Here is a 21059-nt window from a genome sequence, read left to right as displayed (position 1 = left end):
GCTTTCCAGTGACTGGTCAAAAGTGCACCATGACTTTACAGACACACTGTAGATAGGCCAATAAACCCACGGTCAGGCTGGGGTTTGCACTGGCAACATATAACAGTGTTTTGGTTTTTAAGCTATATACATTTATGGCATAACTGAATATCATATGATGTGCCGATTGGTGAGGTCCCACTACTGAGACCCCCACCGATCACTAAAACAAAGATCTCTATTTCCACTAGATCACACCATTTCTCTCATGGGGACCAGCTGGTGGATCTAGCGAGCCACATTACCCCTGAGGTGCTCAGAGGAGCCGTCCCTTCAATTTAGCAATTTTTAAGGCTCCCAGTAGTTGTGTCTCTGATAAAGAGAATCAAGACTGACCCTATAAACTGCTGCAACCACCATATGTGACCTGGGAAGACCTCCCTAAAGTTACATCCATTAGTCAGATTTATCACTGCAGATCTTGGGGTACCGTTACACATAGCGATGTACCAGCGATCCCGACAACGATATGGATCGCTGGTGCATCGCTAAGTGGTCGCTAGTGAGCTGCCACACAGGCAGATCTCACCAGCGACATAGCAGTGGTCGGGGGTCGCTACTTACCTGTCAGACAAGGCGATCCTGACGTCCTCGCGTCGCTTGTCGTCAGCTTCCTGCGGCGCTTCCTGCTGTGACGACGAGTGGTCCTGGACGTTCTCACGCGACTAGCGATAACCGGTCGGAGGTAAGTATCACATGTAGCGATATCGCTAGCAATATTGCTGCTACGTCACAAAATCAGTGACTTTACAGTGATATTGCTAGTGATATCGCAGTGTGTAACGGGGGCTTAATAAAGAGAACCAGAGAAGTCCTGCCCCAAATAAAGGCTGAAGTGTCTGCTGGGCGTATCTGAACCCTTCACGTGTCCTGGTCAGTCTTTGCTAAGCCTTGCCCGGCTGGGGCGGACACAGATAAGAGGCGCCCCTGCGCAAGAACAGAACGTGGGCCCTTTCCAGTCCGATATCGTGTCTATGGCAGAAGCGGATTGCTGGTTTGGAGGCGGTAGTGGCCCCACCAACAGTATGTGCGGTACTAGTGATAAGTACAACATGACTCTACGGCCTGTGTGGCAGAACTGGACGCCAACACATGCACACCGTGACTGCGCCACCGAGTATGGAGCTCTGTGCTGGTTCTGACGGCCCACAACCACGCTCAGGGTCAGCGCATGCACACCAGGGCGTGGACCACTGTGGAGGTGCCAGCACTTAGCGCTTCCTCAATCAGTAGACCAGTGGCAGCCTGACAGGACACTCAGAAGGGGCACACCCCAGAGACACCTCACCGCCTCTGGGGTCACTGCTGCTGATGGGACATTTATAGGGACACAGTCATTTACAAACCGTGGATTTATCCACGATCACCAGTGATCATCATTATCTGGGAGAAAAAGGTCCTGACCTCTCTATCAGCACCATCATGTGAGAGGTGCAGATATCAGGAGGAGGGACGCACTGCATGATGGAGCAGCAGGTACATGTGAGTGGAGGAAAGGCCATCTCTACGGTCAGCGGTATAGCGCGGTCATGTGACCCACCCGCGGTGCCACACGGCACGGGAGCGCAGGGATACGCACCTGTCAGGTAGACGCTTCTCTCGCTCGTCGTTTATTTCGTCTTCTTCCGGGAGACTTGGACTATTTTTTTATTTACGGCCACGCCCACTTAGCTGCTCTGACCGTGATTGGACTCTGTGCCCCGTCACTCCCTGAGAAGCCCCGCCCCAGCAGTAGGTGCCGCCCCCCGACCCCGGACTCACCCAGGTTATCTGCACCGCAGTGTGAGTGCGCAGCATCTCCCTTCCCGTGGCTGGAGAGGTAGTCGTCACCCAGCAGCGTGGTTCTGGCTCACAGGGCCGGGCTGTCGGGTGATGACACAGCAGTAACTGCGCTCAGGCTCGCGTTGTACCTGTCGTGTCATTACAGAGGCTTTTCTATTATTTCCTGCTGTTTTTCTCTGTATTGTCACTTCGGTCAGTGTAAGGTCATGTCATGGGTTTGCTGTTATGGATTTTGGTAGACATTTTCTTGCGTATTTCTCCTGGCAGATTGGCAAAAATATAAATGACTACCTTGGTGCCTTCCCCAAAATAATGTCGCTCCCAGGCCTCAATTTTGAAATCGGACCACTGTCCCTTTATGAGGTAATAACTCTGGAACGCGTCAATGGATCCCGCTGATTCTGACATTGTTTTTTCGTGACATATTGTACTTCATGTTAGTGGTAAAAGTTCTTCGATATGACGCGTTTATTTATGACAAAACCAGAACTATGTTGAAAATTTCTGATATTTTGCAATTTTCAAACAATTTTTATGCCGTTAAATCAGAGAGATACGTCACCAAAATACTTAATAAATGACATTTCCCATATGTCTGCTTTACATCAGCACAATTTTGGAAACAATTTATTTTTTGTTAGGAAGTTATTAGGGGTAAAAGTTGACCAGCGATTTCTCATTTTTTCAACAAAATTTACAAAAACCATTTTTTTAGGCACAACATCACATTTGGAGTCACTTTGGAGTCACTTTGAGGGGTCAATATGACAAACAATACCCAAAAGTGACACCATTCTAAAAACTGCACCCCTCAAGGTGCTCAAAACCACATTCAAAAAATTTATTAACCCTTCAGGTGCTTCACAAGCAGCGTCGGACTGGAGTACCTTGGGCCCACCAGAGAAAAATCATTCTTGGGGCCCACCATGCAGTTATATAGAAATAATACAATATATGCTACAGCCATTACTTAAAAAACCATCCCTCGACCAAAACTGTGCTGCTAATTATAGACCTGTCCCTAATCTTCCCTTCATCTCTAAACTCCTGGAACGCCTGGCCCACGCCCATCTTATCCACTACCTCTCAGATAACTCTCTCCTCGACTCTCGACAATCCGGTTTCCGCTTTCTACACTTTACTGAAACTGCCCTCACTAAAGTCTCTAATGATCTTCTAACAGCTAAATCTAATGGTCACTACTCCATGCAAATTCTCTTGGATCCCTCCGCAGCATTCGACACTGTGGATCATCAGCTCCTCCTCACTATGCTCCGCTCCATTGGCCTCAAGGACACCGTTCTCTCCTGGTTCTCCTCCTATCTCTCTGACCGCTCCTTTACTGTATCTTTTGCTGGTTCCTCCTCCTCTCATCTTCCCCTTACTGTTGGGGTTCCTCAAGGATCGGTTCTAGGCCCCCTCCTCTTCTCTTTGCTTGACCAATAGGGGCAGTATACAATCAGTAGATTTGGGTTCCAGTACCATCTCTATGCTGATGACACTCAATTATACACTTCTCCTGATATCAGGCCTGAGTTTTTGGAAAACACCAGTGATTGTCTTACCGCTGTCTCTAACATTATGTCCTCCCTCTATCTGAAACTGAACCTGTCAAAAACTGAACTCCTCGTGTTTCCTTCCTCTACTAACCTACCTATGCCCGACATTGCCATTTCCGTGTGTGGTTCCACCATTACTCCCCAGCAACATGCCCGCTGTCTTGGGGTCATACTTGATTCTGAGTTTTCATTCACCCCCCACATTCGATCACTGGCTCGCTCTTGTTATCTGCACCTCAAAAACATTTCTAGAATTCGACCTTTTCTTACTTCTGACTCTGCAAAAATTCTTACTGTTTCTCTTATTCATTCTCGTCTGAACTATTGTAACTCTCTACTAAACGGTCTCCCTCTTACCAAACTCTCCCCTCTCCAATCCGTCCTGAATGCTGCAGCCAGGATCATATTCCTCACCAATCGCTATACCGATGCCTCTACATTGTGCCAGTCCTTACACTGGCTACCCACCCACTCCAGAATTCAGTATAAACTTATTACCCTCAACCACAAAGCACTCCATGGCTCAGCACCACCCTACATCTCCTCCCTAGTCTCAGCCTACCACCCTATCCGTGCCCTCCGTTCTGCTAATGACCTGAGGTTAACATCCTCATTAATCAGAACCTCCAACTCCCGTCTCCAAGACTTTTCATGTGCCGCGCCAATTCTTTGGAATGCACTACCCAGGCTAATACGATTAATCCCCACAGTTTTAAGCGTGCCTTAAAAACGCAATTGTTCAGCCTGGCCTATCGCCTCAACGCACTAACCTAAATATTCCTGTGTGGCTCATTTCAAAATTTTTTACCATATCCAGGTTCCTCGCATCATGTTCTCACATGCTTTTTGTTAATAGCCCTCTGTGTCTGTACTGTTACACATTTAGACTGTTAACTGGTTCATGCAGCAACAGGAACACCCGATTCTTACACTATGGCAGGAACAAACAATAAAAGCAATTGTTACTATCCACCTTTCGTGTCTCCCCTTTTACCTTATAGATTGTAAGCTTGCGAGCAGGACCCTCATCCCTATTGGTATCTGTTTTGATCTATGTGTTTATTGCTATGCTATAATGTCTATTTTCTGTAAAAGTCCCCTCTATAATGTAAAGTGGTGCGGAATATGTTGGCGCTATGGAAATAAAATTATTATTACTACTACTACACCACACAGGAAACACTCTCTATATACTTCACCACACAGGAAACACCCTCTATATACTACACGGGACACACCCTCTATATACTACACCACACAGGGACACACCCTCTATATACTACCACATGGGACCCACCCTCTATATACCACACCACACGGGACACACCCTCTATATACCACACCACACGGGACACACCCTCTATATACCACACAACACGGGACACACCCTCTATAAACTACACCACACGGGACACATCCTGTTATGCATGGGTCACTGAGGAGAAAAAAGCAAAACAAGCTAAGTCACAGAAAACTAGAGAGATTGGTAACTATGCAGATTGCAGATCCCTGATTCTACCACACAACTAGCAGCAGCCGTGGGGCGTACCTACGATGTTCCTAGACGCTTCGTCACAGCCGGAGGACTAAATAAGCCTGAAGCATGAAAAGGGGAAAACTAACTGCCCCAGAGCAGACCCCAAAGGAATAGATAGCCCCCACACATGTATTGACGGTGAAACAAGATGAAGGCACAAACACAGGCAAACACAGACCAAACTAGTAAGAGACAAAAAGCAAATTGGCAAAATACTGATAAATAAGAGTGGAAATTCAGCCCAGCCCCCAGCCGGGGCTGGCTGACCACACAAAAAACTGAATAGACCAACAAAATCAAGTGTGAACATTAGCAGAAAAACTTAGCTTTAGATGACTGGAACAGAGCTGAAAACCAAGAGCTGACAAGCCAGAAGGAATCACCAGCAACTGAATAGGGCGTCGGCTGTCTTAAATCCAATCTGAGACTCCTGAGGTCCAATCGTCATCCTCATTCTCAGGTGGCAGATCTCCACCGATCAAATCAGCCTCACTACCTCCTGTTACCACCAGAGGGAGTCTGGAAGGAGAACTCACAACTGGTGAACCAGAGAATGAACTCTCAACATCCTCTATATACTGCACCACACGGGACACATCTCCTATATACTGCACCACACGGGACACACCCTCTATATACCACACCACATGGGACACATCCTCTATAAACTACACCACACGTTTTAGGGCCTGCGGAACGCAACAAATAATATAACAGGAGATATGAGGTGTGTTCGCAGCCTGGGGTCCACCGATGGAACCTGCTGCTGAGTAATGGCGGAACTAGATGGTGAATGAACGCTTACTCACGCGTGGGTTCACTTCACCCAGTGTGAATGGAAGCGAACTCTGTTGCTCCACAGAGCCGCTAAAACAAACGCCGGAGCCTGTTGAACTCACAGAGCTCGGCTGAGTGAGCGCTAATTACAGGTCACAGAGCTCTGTTTTAAAGGCACAGGACTAGAGCTCCTCTAGACCATCAGCGCTCGGCACCACGACTGTGGTGCCAGCAAAAGGAAGTAATCTATATGATCGCACCAAGTGCGCACAGTACCGCTTCAGCGGATGCTACTAACCACCCAGGGTGGGGAGGAAAGCGCTAGAGGTGCGCATGGCGTCGCACTGATGGTTACTGCTTCCTGGTGCGGTACGACAGTGCCCTGAGCAAGGAGGCACAGTGGGACGCTAGCTAGTCCAGAGGACTAGGATGCACTGTGGCGTATAGCTAGCCACTGACAGGTGCTGACTCTAACCTCTAAGCCCTATCAACAGTCACAAGCATGGGTAGGGGTTTCATAATGAGTCATTCGCAGTCACAAACATCCGTCATCATACACACCATAAGCCAAAAGAGTCTATACTAGCGCATGGCCGTGCGGCCATGCAAACCTTTTATAGCAGCATCCTTCCGGGACCTTCCTGGTGGTCCAATCCAAGCTGGAGCAGGACCTGAGCGTGTGACCTCCGATCTCCAATGGGAGATCGTCCCACGGGCATGCTCAGTGGACCAAAACGGAGGACTTAGTCCCTGCAGTTGTTTGCTGCAGGCTAACATGCGTTGCTATAGCTGGACCAGAGGTGACAGCAGCAACCAAACCCACAAAGCTGGTCTGAGCAGAGCGCCAGGATAGCCGAGTCAGCTGAGCAGGCTCCTCTGCGGCCGGAGAGGAATGGGAGACCGCCGAATGTAAGGCTCAGGATCTCTGCTGTGCAGCTACAGAAACCTGATGCCTAACAACACAGGACACATCCTCTATATACTGCACCACATGGGACAAATCCTCTATATACTACACCACATGGGAAACATCCTCTATATACTGCCCCACATGGGACACATCATCTATATACTACAGGACGCAACCTGATGGGCCCCATATAATGCTCCAGTATATGATGGACCCCATATATTGCTCTCTCTATATATATAATGGGCCCCATATAATGCTCAATACAGTATATGATGAGCTGCATGTAATGGGCCCAATATATGATGAGCTCCATATATAATGGGCCCCATATACTGTATGATGCTCCAGTGCATAACGGGCCCCATAGATTATGCGCCAGTATATGATGGACACCATATATGATGCTCCAGTGTACTGTATAATGGGCCCCATATATTGCTCCAAACATTAAAAAAAAACAAATTCTCCCCTCTAATGACATTAGGCTTCCTTTAGTTACTGCACTCACATAGTGTACTTTAAAAAGTGAAACAAATTCCAAGTGCAGTGAAACTGGGGAAAAAAAATAAAATTCTGACATTGTTTTTATGGTGAGCATTTTGTGGTAAAAATGACTGTGCAATAGGATTCAGTTCATTACTACAATTACGGCGATACCAAACATGTACAGTTTTTTTTATTATTTTAGTAGTGAAAAAAATAGAATTTGGGGAAAAAAAATGTTTTTGAGGTTGTGTCACTATCTTCTGAGACAAGTAATGTTTTTATTTTTCGGTCGATGGAGCTGTGTGACTGGAACCTAGGTGACACAGTGACACAGTGGGGGAAGGGGCCCACAGGAACTTAGGTGACACAGTGAAACATTGGGGGTGGGGGCCCACAGGAACTTAGGTGACACGGCAGGGGAGGGGGCCCACAGGAACTTAGGTGACACAGTGGGGGAGGGGGCCTACAGGAACTTAAGTGACACAGTGACAGTGGGGGAGGGGGCCCACAGGAACTTAGGTGACACAGTGAAACAGTGGGGGTGGGGGCCCACAGGAACTTAGGTGACACAGTGAAACAGTGGGGGTGGGGGCCCACAGGAACTTAGATGACACGGCGGGGGAGGGGGCCCACAGGAACTTAGGTGACACAGTGACACAGTGGGGGAGGGGGCCCACAGGAACTTAGGTGACACAGTGACACAGTGGGGGAGGGGGCCAACAGGAACTTAGGTGACAGTGAAACAGTGGGGGTGGGGGCCCACAGGAACTTAGGTGACACATTGGGGGAGGGGGCCCACAGGAACTTAGGTGACACAGTGGGGGAGGGGGCCCACAGGAACTTAAGTGATACAGTGAAACTGGGGGTGGGGGACCACAGGAACTTAGGTGACACGGCGGGGGTGGGGGCCCACAGGAACTTAGGTGACACATTGGGGGAGGGGGCCCACAGGAACTTAGGTGACACAGTGACACAGTGGGGGAGGGGGCCAACAGGAACTTAGGTGACAGTGAAACAGTGGGGGTGGGGGCCCACAGGAACTTAGGTGACACGGCGGGGGAGGGGGCCCACAGGAACTTAGGTGACACATTGGGGGAGGGGGCCCACAGGAACTTAAGTGACACAGTGAAACTGGGGGTGGAGGCCCACAGGAACATAGGTGACACGGCGGGGGTGGGGGCCCACAGGAACTTAGGTGACACGGCGGGGGAGAGGGCCCACAGGAACTTAGGTGACACAGTGGAGGAGGGGACCCACAGGAATTTAGAAATTTACTGTGTGGCTCCCACACTCCATGTCACCTTTAGACTGCATGGGGGCCCCCTCCCCTAACTGCCTCCTGGCTGGAAAACTAGAAATTCTGCTGGCCTCATATATTTTACTTACTTTCACAAGTCACACTGCTGCAGTCATATATGTTCCTCTGTTTCTCTATCTGTCCTGCCTGCTGCTTGGTCAGAACAGCCAACCAATCACAGTACAGTTCCTTGCCTGAGCTGTGCTGTGAGGTCACACCAAGAAAACTAATGCTGATTGGCTGAATTTCAGCCAGTCAGCATTAGGCCACCTCTGTCCTCGGTTTTGAGGATGAAGAGGCTGAGACGCAGCCAGCACAGGAGGAAACAGGTGACCGCAGTGCAGCATGTGCTTGTTGTGTCACCACAGACTCCGCCTCACACAGTCAGCTGTTCCTCTGACAGTGCTGGATGAAGTGAGGTCGGCACTAGGCACATCACACATGCATGCTGCGCACGGTTCTTAGCTCAAAGCCGGCAGCAGGTGATGTGAACGAGCTGCCGTGGGGCTGCACTTCACATCACTTGTGCAGCCTGCTCACCGCTGCTGGCTATAGAAAAAAGCATGCACCTCTTGGTGCGCACTATTCTCGTGCAGGGCAAGGACAATTGAAGGATGCAGAGGCTGGGGGCAGGGCCCACCGGAGAATTCTCCGGTGTCCCGGTGCCTCAGTCCGACGCTGTTCACAAGAATTGAAGCAATGTGGAAGGAAAAAATGAACATTTAACTTTTTTCACAAAAATGTTACTTCAGACACAATTTTTTTAATTTTGTCAAGGGTATCAGGAGAAAATGAATCACAATATTTGTTGTGCAATTTCTCCCGAGTACACCGATACCCCATGTGTGGAGGAAGACCAATCTTTAGGCACATGGCAGGGCTCGGAAGAGAAAGAGCGCAGTTTGAGGTTTTGAACGTAAAATTGGATGGAATCGAGAGCGGAAGCCATGTAGCATTTGGAGAGCCCCTGATGTACCTAAACAGTGGAAACCCCATAAGTGACCCCATTTTGGAAACCAGACCCCCTAAGGAACTTATCTGGATGTGTGGTGAGCACTTTGAACCCCCAAGTGCTTCACAGAAGTTAATAATGTAGAGCCGTGAAAATAAAATCATTTTTTCCACAAAATTTATCTTTTTGCCCCCAATTTTTTATTTTCCCAAAGGTAACAGGAAAAATTGGACCCCTAAAGTTGTTGTGCAATTTGTCCTGAGTATGCCGATACCCCATATGTGGGGGGGAACCACTGGCGCATGGCAGAAATCGGAAGGGAAGGAGCACCGTTTTGACTTTTTCAACACAAAATTGGCTGGAACTGAGATCGGACGCCATGTTGCGTTTGGAAAGCCCCTGATGTGCCTAAACAGTGGAAACCCCCCACAAGTGACATCATTTAGGAAACTAGACTCCCCGAGGCACTTATCTAGATGTGTGGTGAGCACTTTGAACAACAAAATGCCTCACAGAAGTTTATTTTCTTATGGAACAGATTCATGGACTTTTAGTGCGCTGAAGTGCACAGAAGTTTATAGCGTAGAGCCTTGAAAATAATCATTTTTTCCACAAAAATGATCTTTTTGCTCCCAAATTTTTATCCTCTCAAGGGTCACAGGAGAAATATGACCCCAAAAGTTGGTGTGCAATTTGTCCTTAGTATGCTGATACCCCACATGTGGGGGTAAACCACTGTTTGGACGCACAGGACAAAGCTCGGAAGGGAAGGAGCACCATTCGACTTTTCAATGCAAAATTGGCTGGAATTGAGATCAGATGCCATGTCGCATTTGGAGAGCCCCTTATGTGCCTAAATAGTGGAAACCCCCCCAATTCTAACTTCAACCCTAATCCCAACACACCCCTAACCCTAATCATAACCCTAAACCACAAACCTAATCCTAACACACATCTAACTCTATTCCCAAACCTAACCTTAACTTTGGCCCCAGCCCTAACTCTAGCCCTAACCCTAATGAGAAAATGGAAATAAATACTTTTTTTATTTTATTATTTTTCCGTAACTAAGAGGGTGATAAAGGGGGGTTTGATTTACTATGTATAGCGGGTTTTTTGTTTGGCAGCTGCCACACACTAAAAGACGCTTTTTTTTGTAAGAAGTTTTTGATCGCCGTACTTTGAGAGCTATAATTTTTCCATATTTCAGGCCGGTTTCACATTAGCGCTTTTTAAGCGCACGCACGGCCGGGGGTAGCTCCGCCCCCGAGCTGGCTCTCTGCCCGGCGTGCCCGCCCCTTGCTTGTAGCGCCGCCTACTAGCGGACAGCGGCGCCTGCGATCGGCGCACCCTATCTTTAGCATAGGGTGCGCAGATCGTGCGCAGGCCGTGCGCTAGTTGCGCTTTGACCTGCGCTGCGCACTTTTGACGGTGCGCCGTGCGCGCCAAAATCAAACTTTTCGGATTTTGGCGCGCACGGCGCACCGTCAAAAGTGCGCAGCGCAAGGTCAAAGCGCAACTAGCGCACGGCCTGCTCACGATCTGCGCACCCTATGCTAAAGATAGGGTGCGCCGATCGCAGGCGCCGCTGTCCGCTAGTAGGCGGCGCTACAAGCAAGGGGCGGGCACGCCGGGCAGAGAGCCGGCTCGGGTGCGGAGCTACCCCCGGCCGTGCGTGCGCTTAAAAAGCGCTAATGTGAAACCGGCCTTAGTCGACAAAAAAGGCGCATCTAGATGTGCCTATTCTGGAGCTTTGTCGGGTTCTTCCCACTTGCCCTGTAGTGGTGGCAAGTGGGGTTAATAAGGGGTTAATGTCACCTTGCTTATTGTAAGGTGACATTAAGCCCAGCTTAGTAATGGAGAGACAATAAGACACCTATCCATTACTAATCCTAGAGTTAGTCAAGGGTTAAATAAACACAATAAGAACAAAGTATTTTAATGAAAGAATACACTAAAAAGGCTGGGAGGGCAAGATCAATGGCCCCTTACCAGCCTGAGAATAGCAGCCCCCAGCTGAGAGTTTTGCCAGGTTGGTTCACAAACAGAGGGGAACCCCAGGTCGGGTTTTCATTCATTCTCCTTCTCGCTGTTATTTGGACATGTGAGACTGCCCTAAAAAATGAAATGTTAGGGTTCAATTTAAAAAGTTTCATGCAGCAGTGTAATTGGGTTATAAGGGTACATTTTGCTGATAATAATGTATAAAATTTGTATTATGAGATCCAGTGACAGATCCACATTAATTTGACAGCTATATAAAGGGATTAATCAAATTTTTTTTAAATAGGACCATGGTGCTCCTACCATAAAAAAATACCCGTCAGAACTAAACTAATCCTCCGCACTGCTACTAGTGGACCCCACCGGTCTCTTCTTCTCTTAGCTGACCAGTGCAGCCAATCAGTGGCCACTGATTGGGCCAGATGTAACTTGACCACTGCAGTCAGAGAAACCTATCTTCTTCCAGCTCAAACAAAATGTGACTATTGGAACTGATTAGTGGTTGCTGACTTGCTGCAGCGGTCATATATTGCCACCACCGGAGACCAACAAGGGATACTAGCAGCAGTACAGAGGCACAGCGTGTGTCCTACAGTTGATTCTGTAGGGTTTGTTATGTTAGGACCACCATGGGAATATTTTATTTTAACTACATGTAGTAAACAGCCCCTTTAAGGTAACAGCTGCCGTCAATCATTTTTCACCTTACTTTCTTGTAAGTCACTATCTTGCTGCTGGTCACACAAGTCAATCTCTACACTGTTTTCTGACAGTGACTTTCCATTCAATCCGTGTTTCTTCCAGAACCTTTGGATTCGGAAGGATCGTCACTGATATATCGCACACTCTGCTCCTCATGGGGCAATGCTTCACCCTGTGGGTTACCTCTGATCTACCACAGACACATTTTGTTAATCATCTTGAGGGTGTTTCTCATCCATATGCATCTTTGTTTTAGGTCTTTAGATCTGTACTATATCTGTTTTTCGATTCCTACTACATGCATACTGCATGAATTGTTATCATTCATTGTGATATTTTAATACCTGGTTTGTCAAATGGATCTATTTTTTTATCCAGTTAACAAATTCAATTTTTTTTTCTCTTCATTGCTTTCAATTGGCAATTGTTATCCAGTAATCCAGGGCACCAACCGGCCAAGATCAGTGTATATCAAGGAGACGCTGTAGAAGGAAAAGTGCACGCAATAGGGTGACCCTACTGTAGAGAGAAAAAAAGCTCACCTAGGAGATTCTGGGGTAACCACCATAAAAACACAGTTGCTGCTTAAATGAAATTGGTCAAAAATGGAAATACATCATTAAAATACTGCAATAAGTGATTAGATTAAAATGACCCAAATCCTGAAAATATAGTGTTTGTCTGTGCTCTGTTTATGAATGAAGCATCTTCTGCACAATTGTTTAACTGACCTTAGATGTCTGGGTTATGACACCCCATACAGCGCACACTGTGTGTGGGCATACTGTTGGGGAATGCTAGTGAGGACTAACATTTGGAATCTGTGGCTTTGAAGCTATTTAGTAGTTTGGGGTTGCCTTACATGGCTAAGACATTTTCTTAAATAATAATGGAAAACATAGACAAGTTTGACATCTTTATATTCAAAACAATAATTTTCATTAATGTATTAGGTCACTTACAGTAAACCTCACTAAAAATGCAGAAATGTTTTTCATACCTTTTGTCATAAAAAAAAAATATAGAACACCAACTTGTCAAGGGTTTACTGTCACAGAAGAGCACAGTGTCTGATTTTTCCTATTCCTGCACTGATTAGAAGCACTTCATCTTCATATTAAATGGTGCAGGTGTCTTTTAGCAGTGCAGGGGTTAATCTGCTCAGTTGAGAGATCCTGGAAGGTTTCCTTCATTAAGGCTCAGCTGTTCACTGTTAGCCACTCTTATCTCCTATATATTCTGGGCCTTGGCTAGCACTCATTGTCAGAGAGATAGATTTTGCGGCATGGCAGGTGGTTGTTATTGGAGAAGGCTTTTGGTGGATTTATCTATGACTGTTGCTGGGTTTTGAATGTGTGATTATTCCTTTTCTTCTACTTTGGTTTAACCCCATTCTCCACTCCCTGATGCATTCCACTGTTGACTTTGTGAGTATATTTGTATATTTTGTATTTTTAGTTATCCCTGCTCGTATTAAATTGCTTGTCTGGTCGGTGTATTATGGTACACTACTACTCCCCTCTTCGCTGGGTGGGGGAAGGGTACAGACTGAGGGTGGATTCAGGAGCTAAGGTCCTGGCATCTCAACCATCAGAAGTAATCCGGCGAACAGGACGAGCTAGGGCGCCCCTAGCATTAGGAGCAGGGAAGTAGCCCTGAGAATCTTGACAACAGAGTCGTGACACAACTATAGTTGGACGAAACCAACAACATCAGCAGGATCCAATGACAGAGTATTGTGTATGGGGAGCTTCCCAACTCTCCACATGTTGAATTTTAATAGGCAATCCTTTGTTTGGACATCTGCCTTCATAAAGAACACAGGAGCGCTCTGCAAAGTATTTGTCTGTATGATTGAGTCAGAGATAGCATTCATTTAGACGATCATTTGACCGGTATCGAATGTTTAAAAAAAAATTGAAACCAAAAATAGGCTAGTAAAAAAAAAAGCTATAATGAGATGCATACACCTAGATACTATAAAGTACCCACAAAACAAGCAAGGAAAAGAGTCAGCTCACCACTCCAGAAGTCCGGTGCATGGATGCCTGCAGTGCCGGAGGAAGGAGTCAAGAAAGACAAATATCCAGCATCCGAATCTTCAGTAAAATAAAGCCTTTATTCAAATATATAAAAGTTGCAGCCATGTGCTTGGCACTAGACACGTGGGCAATTGCATGCCCACATGTCTATTCCCATGACTTTTAGATCTATGGAAATTTTATATTTTTGAATAAAGACTTTATTTTACTGAAGATTTCGATGCTAGATATAGTATTTATCTCTTTCTACACACAAAACAAGCGTAAAAGAGGAGGTGTGATAAATTCACCCAATAATAAAAAGAATGATGCACTACACAGAAAAAAATATTTTATTGTTATTAATTTTTATTAACCATGTATGGACATCTCAATATGGAAGAGGCCAGGAGCCATTTGGTGAGCTGCATTTCTTGCTACATGTTCACAGACTTACCAGTGGAAAAGCCAAACTTCACATGCCACAAATGCAAGCTTGTGTCCCTTTGGAGGAAAAGTTGCAAAATCTCGAAGAGAGGTTAGCTAAGTTGAAGATCATTAAGGAAGGTAAAGAGTTCTTAGACAGAGCAGAATTATCTCTTCAGGTTACAGAAAGAGAAGAAATTCGAAGTGCATCTGAAGAAACAGAGGAATGGAAGCATGTGACCCAGAGAAGCAGGAGGATCGGGAGGCAGTCAGCACCCATACTGCTCAGGAACCAGTACCAGGCTCTCACGCAGGAAAACAATGAAGAAATACATCAGAATAAGACTTTGCCCACAAACAGCAACCTTGTACGCCTTCAGAGTCCTGCTGGATGGAGAAAGAAAAATGTTGTGAAGAAGAAACAGAGTGGTGCTATCTGCAGACGGGATATAACCTCGAGAGAAATGTGCTGTCTTCCAGGAGCAAAAATTAAAGATGTGTCTGACAGGATATCAGGACTCTTCAGACCTACAGATGACTACCCATTCCTGCTACTACATGTGGGGACAAATGACACCGCAAGAAACGACCTGGAAACCATCTGCAGTGACTTTGAAAACTTAGGCAAGAAAGTGAAAGAACTGGGAGCGCCAGGTAGTCTTCTCTTCCATCCTCCCAGTGGATGGCCATGGAACAAGGAGGTGGAATAAGATTCTGCAGGTGAACAACTGGCTACGTCGATGGTGCCGTCAGCAAGGATTTGGATTTCTGTATCATGGAGTGAATTACCTATATGATGGACTACTTGCTAGAGATGGGGTGCACCTTACGAAGACTGGAAAACATGTATTTGGAAGTCGCCTTGCTACACTCATCAGGAGAGCTTTAAACTAGAACAAGGTGGGAAGGGAAGCAAAAGGTCAGAAAAAGCCATACACCTGACAAATGCTATCGAGAACTCTGGTATTAGAAGTGGGAGGAAAGAACAAAGACAAACAAATCTAGATAATAAAAATATTGGAGAAAGAGAAACCAATCACAAACTAAAATGTTTCTATACTAATGCACAAAGCATGGGCAACAAACAAGGAGAACTGGAACTACTAACAGAGGAAAAGAAATATGATGTCATTGGAATCACTGAAACTTGATGGGACAATACACATGATTGGAATACAAGACTAGAAGGATACCACTTATTTGCAAGAAACAAACTTGATAAACGAGGAGGAGGTGTCGCACTGTATGTTAGAAACGCGAATATCTGCACAGAGATTGAAGCTTCAGAGACTGGGAGTTCTGTGGAAACTGTTTGGGTAAGAATACAAGGACAGAACAATGGAAAGGACACCATTGTAGGCATTTACTACAGGCCGCCTGTGCAAGCTGAAGATATGGATGAACTCTTTATGTATCAAATGGCCAAGTTCTTCAAAAAATATGACACAGTTGTCATGGGAGATTTCAACTATCCAGACATTTGTTGGGAATCTCTCTCAGGCAAAACTAACAGGTCAAGGAAATTCTTATCCTCTCTTGCTCACAACTTTATCTTCCAAAAGGTAGGGGAGAAAACAAGGGGATCTGCTACCTTGGATCTAATCCTTATAAACAGGGAGGAAATGGTTGAGGAGGTAAAAGTGGCTGGGACCCTAGGAGGTAGCAACCATGCTATCTTAGAATTTTGGATAACTAGAGGAGGAAGACCTGTGAAGACTCAGACGTCAAGGTTAGATTTCAGAAAGGCAGCTTTTAAGGGATTCAGAAAGAGAATTGGAGGGATCCAATGGCTGGATATCCTTAAAGACAAAAATGTCCAGGAAGGATGGGAAATCTTGAAAAATGAAATTCTCAAAGCACAATTGTTAACAATTTCGAAAAGGGAAGAATAGGAAGCATTTATGGAAACCAGGATGGATGAACACAGAACTTAAGCACATGCTAAAAAGGAAGAAAGAAATGTTTATAAAATGGAAAAAGGGAGGCATATCTAAAGAAGAATATAATGCTGTCTGCAGAACTTGCAGGGCACAAATCAGATTAACTAAATGAATTGAGGCTTGCAAGAGACGTCAAAAGCAATAATAAAGGATTTTAGGGATATGTCAAAAGTAAAAGAAAATTCAAAGATGCTATAGGATTTTTACAGGATGAAAATGATGAAATGGTAAGACAGGATGTTGAGAAGGCCAAACTTTTAAATTCCTATTTTGCATCTGTTTTCTCTCAGAAAGGAAATGTAACATCAACTGTTCTCCACTGTCCTATTAAGGGAATAGAAGAATCCAGGATATCTATAAACAGAAATATAGTGAGGAAACACTTAGCTAACCTAAATGAGTTCAAGTCTCCAGGTCCAGATTAATTACACCCCAGAGTACTGAAGGAGATAGCAGAAGAAATTTTTGAACCCCTCTCCATAATCTTTGAAAATTCTTGGAGAACAGGAGAAGTGCCAGAAGACTGGAGAAGAGAAAATGTTGTTCCTATCTTCAAAAAGGGGAAGAAGGTAGACCCAGGCAACTATAGGCTGGTGAGTCTGACTTCTATACCAGGAAAGATCTTTGAACAAATTATTAAACAACATGTATGTCAGTACCTGGATAAGAATGAAGTGATTAACCAGAGTCAGCATGGGTTTGTAACTAATAAGTCATGTCAGACTAACTTAATTTCCTTTTATGATGGGATCACTGATTGGGTGGATCAGGGAAATGCTGTAGATATAGTATATCTTGACTTCAGCAAAGCATTTGACAAAGTATCTCACACAATCCTTATTGAAAAAAAATGACTAAGTATGGAATGGACAAGGTAACTGTTAGGTGGATTCATAACTGGCTTAGTGATCGGACCCAAAGAGTGGTCATAAATGGCTGCACATCCAGTTGGAAGAATGTCTCAAGTGGGGTACCACAGAGCTCTGTCCTGGGCCCTGTATTGTTCAATATCTTTTTCAACGATTTAGATGAAGGAATTGAGGGTAAACTGATTAAATTTGCTGATGACACAAAGCTAGGAGGGATAGCTAATACTAGAGAAGAGAGAGAGAGGATTCAAAAATATATAAATAAACTGGAGCAGTGGGCAGCAACTAACAGAATGGTTTTTAACAGGGAAAAATGCAAAGTACTACATCTGGGCAATAAAAATGAAAAAAACATATACAGAATGGGAGGAATAGGGTTAAGCAACAGCACATGTGAAAAAGACTTGGGTATACTAATAGATCACAGACTGAATATGAGTCAACAGTGTGATGCAGCAGCAAAAAAGGCAAATGCAATTCTAGGATGTATTAACAGAAGCATACAGTCTAGATCACTTGAAGTCATTATTGCCCTCTACTCCTCTTTGGTCAGACCTCATCTGGAATACTGTGTCCAGTTTTGGGCGCCACATTTTAAAATAGACATCAACAAACTGGAGCAAGTTCAGAAAAGAGCGACCAGAATGGTGACCGGTCTGCAAACCCTGTCTTATGAGGAAAGGTTGCATGATTTGGGAATGTTTAGCTTGCAGAAGAGAAGACTGTGAGGAGACTTAATAACTGTCTACAAATATCTCAAGGGCTGTCACATTGTAGAAGGATCATCTTTATTCTCATTTGCACAAGGAAAGACTAGAAGCAATGGGATGAAACTGAATGGGAGGAGACACAGATTAGATATTAGTAAAAACTTTTTGACAGAATGATCAAAAGAGTGGAACAGGCTGCCACGAGAAGTGGTGAGTTCTCCTTCAATGGAAGTCTTCAAACAGAGGCTGGACAGACATCTGTCTGGGATGATTTAGCGAATCCTGCTTTGAGCAGGAAGTTGGACCAGATGGCCCAGGAGGTCCCTTCCAACTCTACGATTCTATGATTACATTTAAAGAGAACCTTTCACCAAATTATTCATGTTGAAATGGACACACAATGTAATAGAGACTGCAGAGCAGAATAAAATGGTTTTCTTTTTTTTTTGGGGGGGGGTTGTTGTTTTTTTTTTATAATTTTGTCTCTTTGTTGCAGAGATACTAGTGATCAAAGTATTCAGCAACTAAACAGTTAATTGTCTAAGTGGGCATTACCATAGAGATTTTACTGGGGGTGTTCCTGTTTTTGACGTTGACCAATCTTAAGCAGCTCTGTGAGGAAAGATGATGCCCCCACAATAGCTTAGAACAGCCTCAGTGTGAGGCATGTAATGACAAGCAGTCAGCTCTCCTCACTGCAGAGTGATAACATGTGCCGGAGCACAGCATACTTAAGGGTAATTAACTGACAGCTTTCAGCTCTCATTTCTGGCAGTCAGTGTGGGGGGGGGCAATGCTGCAGAGCTGGCAGCACTACACTTGCTTTGGCAATGCTAATGTGTGTATTTGGTCCTCCAAATAAAGCAAATTTGAAAGGAAAGCTACTAGAAGAGTTTGTAATGAGACTTAAAGTCTGCAATACTGCCAATCACCCCACACTGACTGCCAGAGATGAGAGGTGTAAGCTGTCAACTAATCCTGCTCAGGTCTGTTATGCTTCAGCACGCCATTAGGCTATGTGCACACGTGTGGAATTCCATTCCGCAGGAAATATGCGAGAAAACTGCATTTTAAATTCCCGCCTATTTCCCGCGGAAAAACTAGCAATTTGCAAGCGTAATTAGGTTGCAGAATGCTAGCGTTTTCCAAGCGATCTGTAGCATCGCTTGGAAAACTGATTGACAGGTTGGTCACACTTGTCAAACATAGTGTTTGACAAGTGTGACCAACTTTTTACTATTGAGGCTGCCTATGCAGCATCAGTAGTAAAAAGATCTAATGTTAAAAATAATTAAAAAAAATAAAAAATCGTGATATTCTCACCTTCCGGCGTCCCGCGCAGCGTTCCTGAGCATTGCAATGCTCCCGGCAAGTCCGCGACGTCATCAAAGGTCATTGTCGCAAGGCATCCCTGGGAACGGGACTTGCCAGGAGCATCGCTGAGGCCTGGTGACGCTGCGAGGGACATCGGAAGGTGAGAATGACGATTTTTTTATTTTAATTCTATTTTTCACAGGGATATGGTACCCAGAGCCTGGAGGAGAATCTCCTCTCCTCTGGACCGTGGGTACCATCCGCAAATGTTCTGCTTACTTTTCGCATGGTGGGCACAGCCACATGCAATGTAAGCGGAACAATGCATTCCTATATGTGCAGATTTTCCCGCGATTCCGCACAAAGAATGAACATGCTGCGTATTTTTCCGCGATGCAATTCCACATGGGATGCTTTTTTTTTGCGTTTCCGCGGCAAAATCGCACGTTTAAAATCAGCGAGAAACTGCAAAAAAAACCGCTACGTGTGAACACAACCTTACTCTGCAGTGAAGAGAGCACACTGTTATTACTTGTCTGGACAGTTGAACCTGTTTTAGGGCAGTTTCACACGTCCAGATAATTCCGGTACCGGAAAAACCGGTACCGGAGCTATCCGTGTCCGTGTGTCTGTGTGCATACGGAGGTCATCTGTGTGACATCCGTGTGCTATCCGTATGTCCGTGTGTACCAACCGTGTGCTGTCCGTGTGTCCGTGTCTTTGAAAAATTATTTTTAATGTTAACCCTTTGACTTTTAAAAATGCGCACGGATCGCACACGGACAGCATCCGTGTGCGGTATGTGTTTACACGGACCCATTGACTTGTATGGGTCCGTGTGATCCGTGCTGTTGCACAAAAACGGACATGTCAGCATGTTTTGCACACGGACACACGGTCCATGAAAACACGCTGACATCTGCATAGACACATTTCTGAGAATGTGTCTGTGTGTCAGTGTCTCCGGTACGTGAGAAAACTGTCACTACACGTACCGGAGACACTGACGTGTGAAACTGCCCTTAAGCTATTGTTGGGGTGTGGTCATCTTTCTCCAGTGTGTTGCTGCAAATTTATGACTGGTCAACATTGTAAAGAAGAAGAAGTGCATGCCCCCCGTGAAATCTCTCTGGCAATGCCCATAGGGCTTAAAAAAAAAAATTGTCTGTTTAGGTGCAGAATATTTTATTTGCTAATATCTATACAATTAAAGTCGAAATGAAACAGAGAAAAAAAATATTCTGCCTTGCAGTGTCTGTTACATTATGTCTTCAGTTCAACAGGAAAAATTTGGTGGAACGTCTTTCCTCTTTAAAAACAATTTATAAGCACAGTGGTGCTATGAATAGCCAAGAGGCGGCACCATGATAAGTGTGCCTGCCCAAATCACCCTTCCCCCGAACATAGAAAGAGCCCTGACTCCATTAGAGCCTTGAATCACACGTAGAACATGCCCAATATGAGTTTTAGTGAGTTTTTGACCATGTGTCAAAAACGCAGTGACTTACCGTTCCATCAATGTGGATGGAATTTATAGAAGTCTCATGCCAACTGTGTTTTTTTTACTTAGCATAAACTGGCCTGTGGTTCGGGTTTCAAATTCGCAATGTTAATTTCTCTTTTGGGTACGCTGAGTTTTCGGTGCTGATTTTTCCCTTAGGCCGGGGTCACACTACTGTGAGATACGGCCGAGTCTTGCAGGTTAAAACCAAGCTCTGGCACCGGCACTCC

General features: G+C 45.3%; 1 protein-coding gene across 6 annotated transcripts in view; it reads right to left on the bottom strand.

Annotated features, from left to right (window-relative positions):
* The window catches only part of PRR13 (proline rich 13), a 39042-nt gene extending 37280 nt beyond the window's left edge, over positions 1–1762 (bottom strand). Inside the window, exon 1 of one of the 6 annotated variants that reach the window (XM_073546206.1) lies at positions 1619–1762. The gene's annotated coding sequence lies outside the window, so the exon portion shown is untranslated. The other 5 variants (XM_073546213.1, XM_073546207.1, XM_073546208.1 and 2 more) reach the window with 5 other exon arrangements.
* Positions 1763–21059: the final 19297 nt, after the last annotated feature.

This window comes from Dendrobates tinctorius, unplaced genomic scaffold, assembly GCF_039654945.1.
Source record: "Dendrobates tinctorius isolate UK_male_01 unplaced genomic scaffold, ASM3965494v1 ptg000145l, whole genome shotgun sequence".
Taxonomy (NCBI): Eukaryota; Metazoa; Chordata; class Amphibia; order Anura; family Dendrobatidae; genus Dendrobates; species Dendrobates tinctorius.
This window is presented reverse-complemented; position numbering and strand designations above follow the sequence as displayed.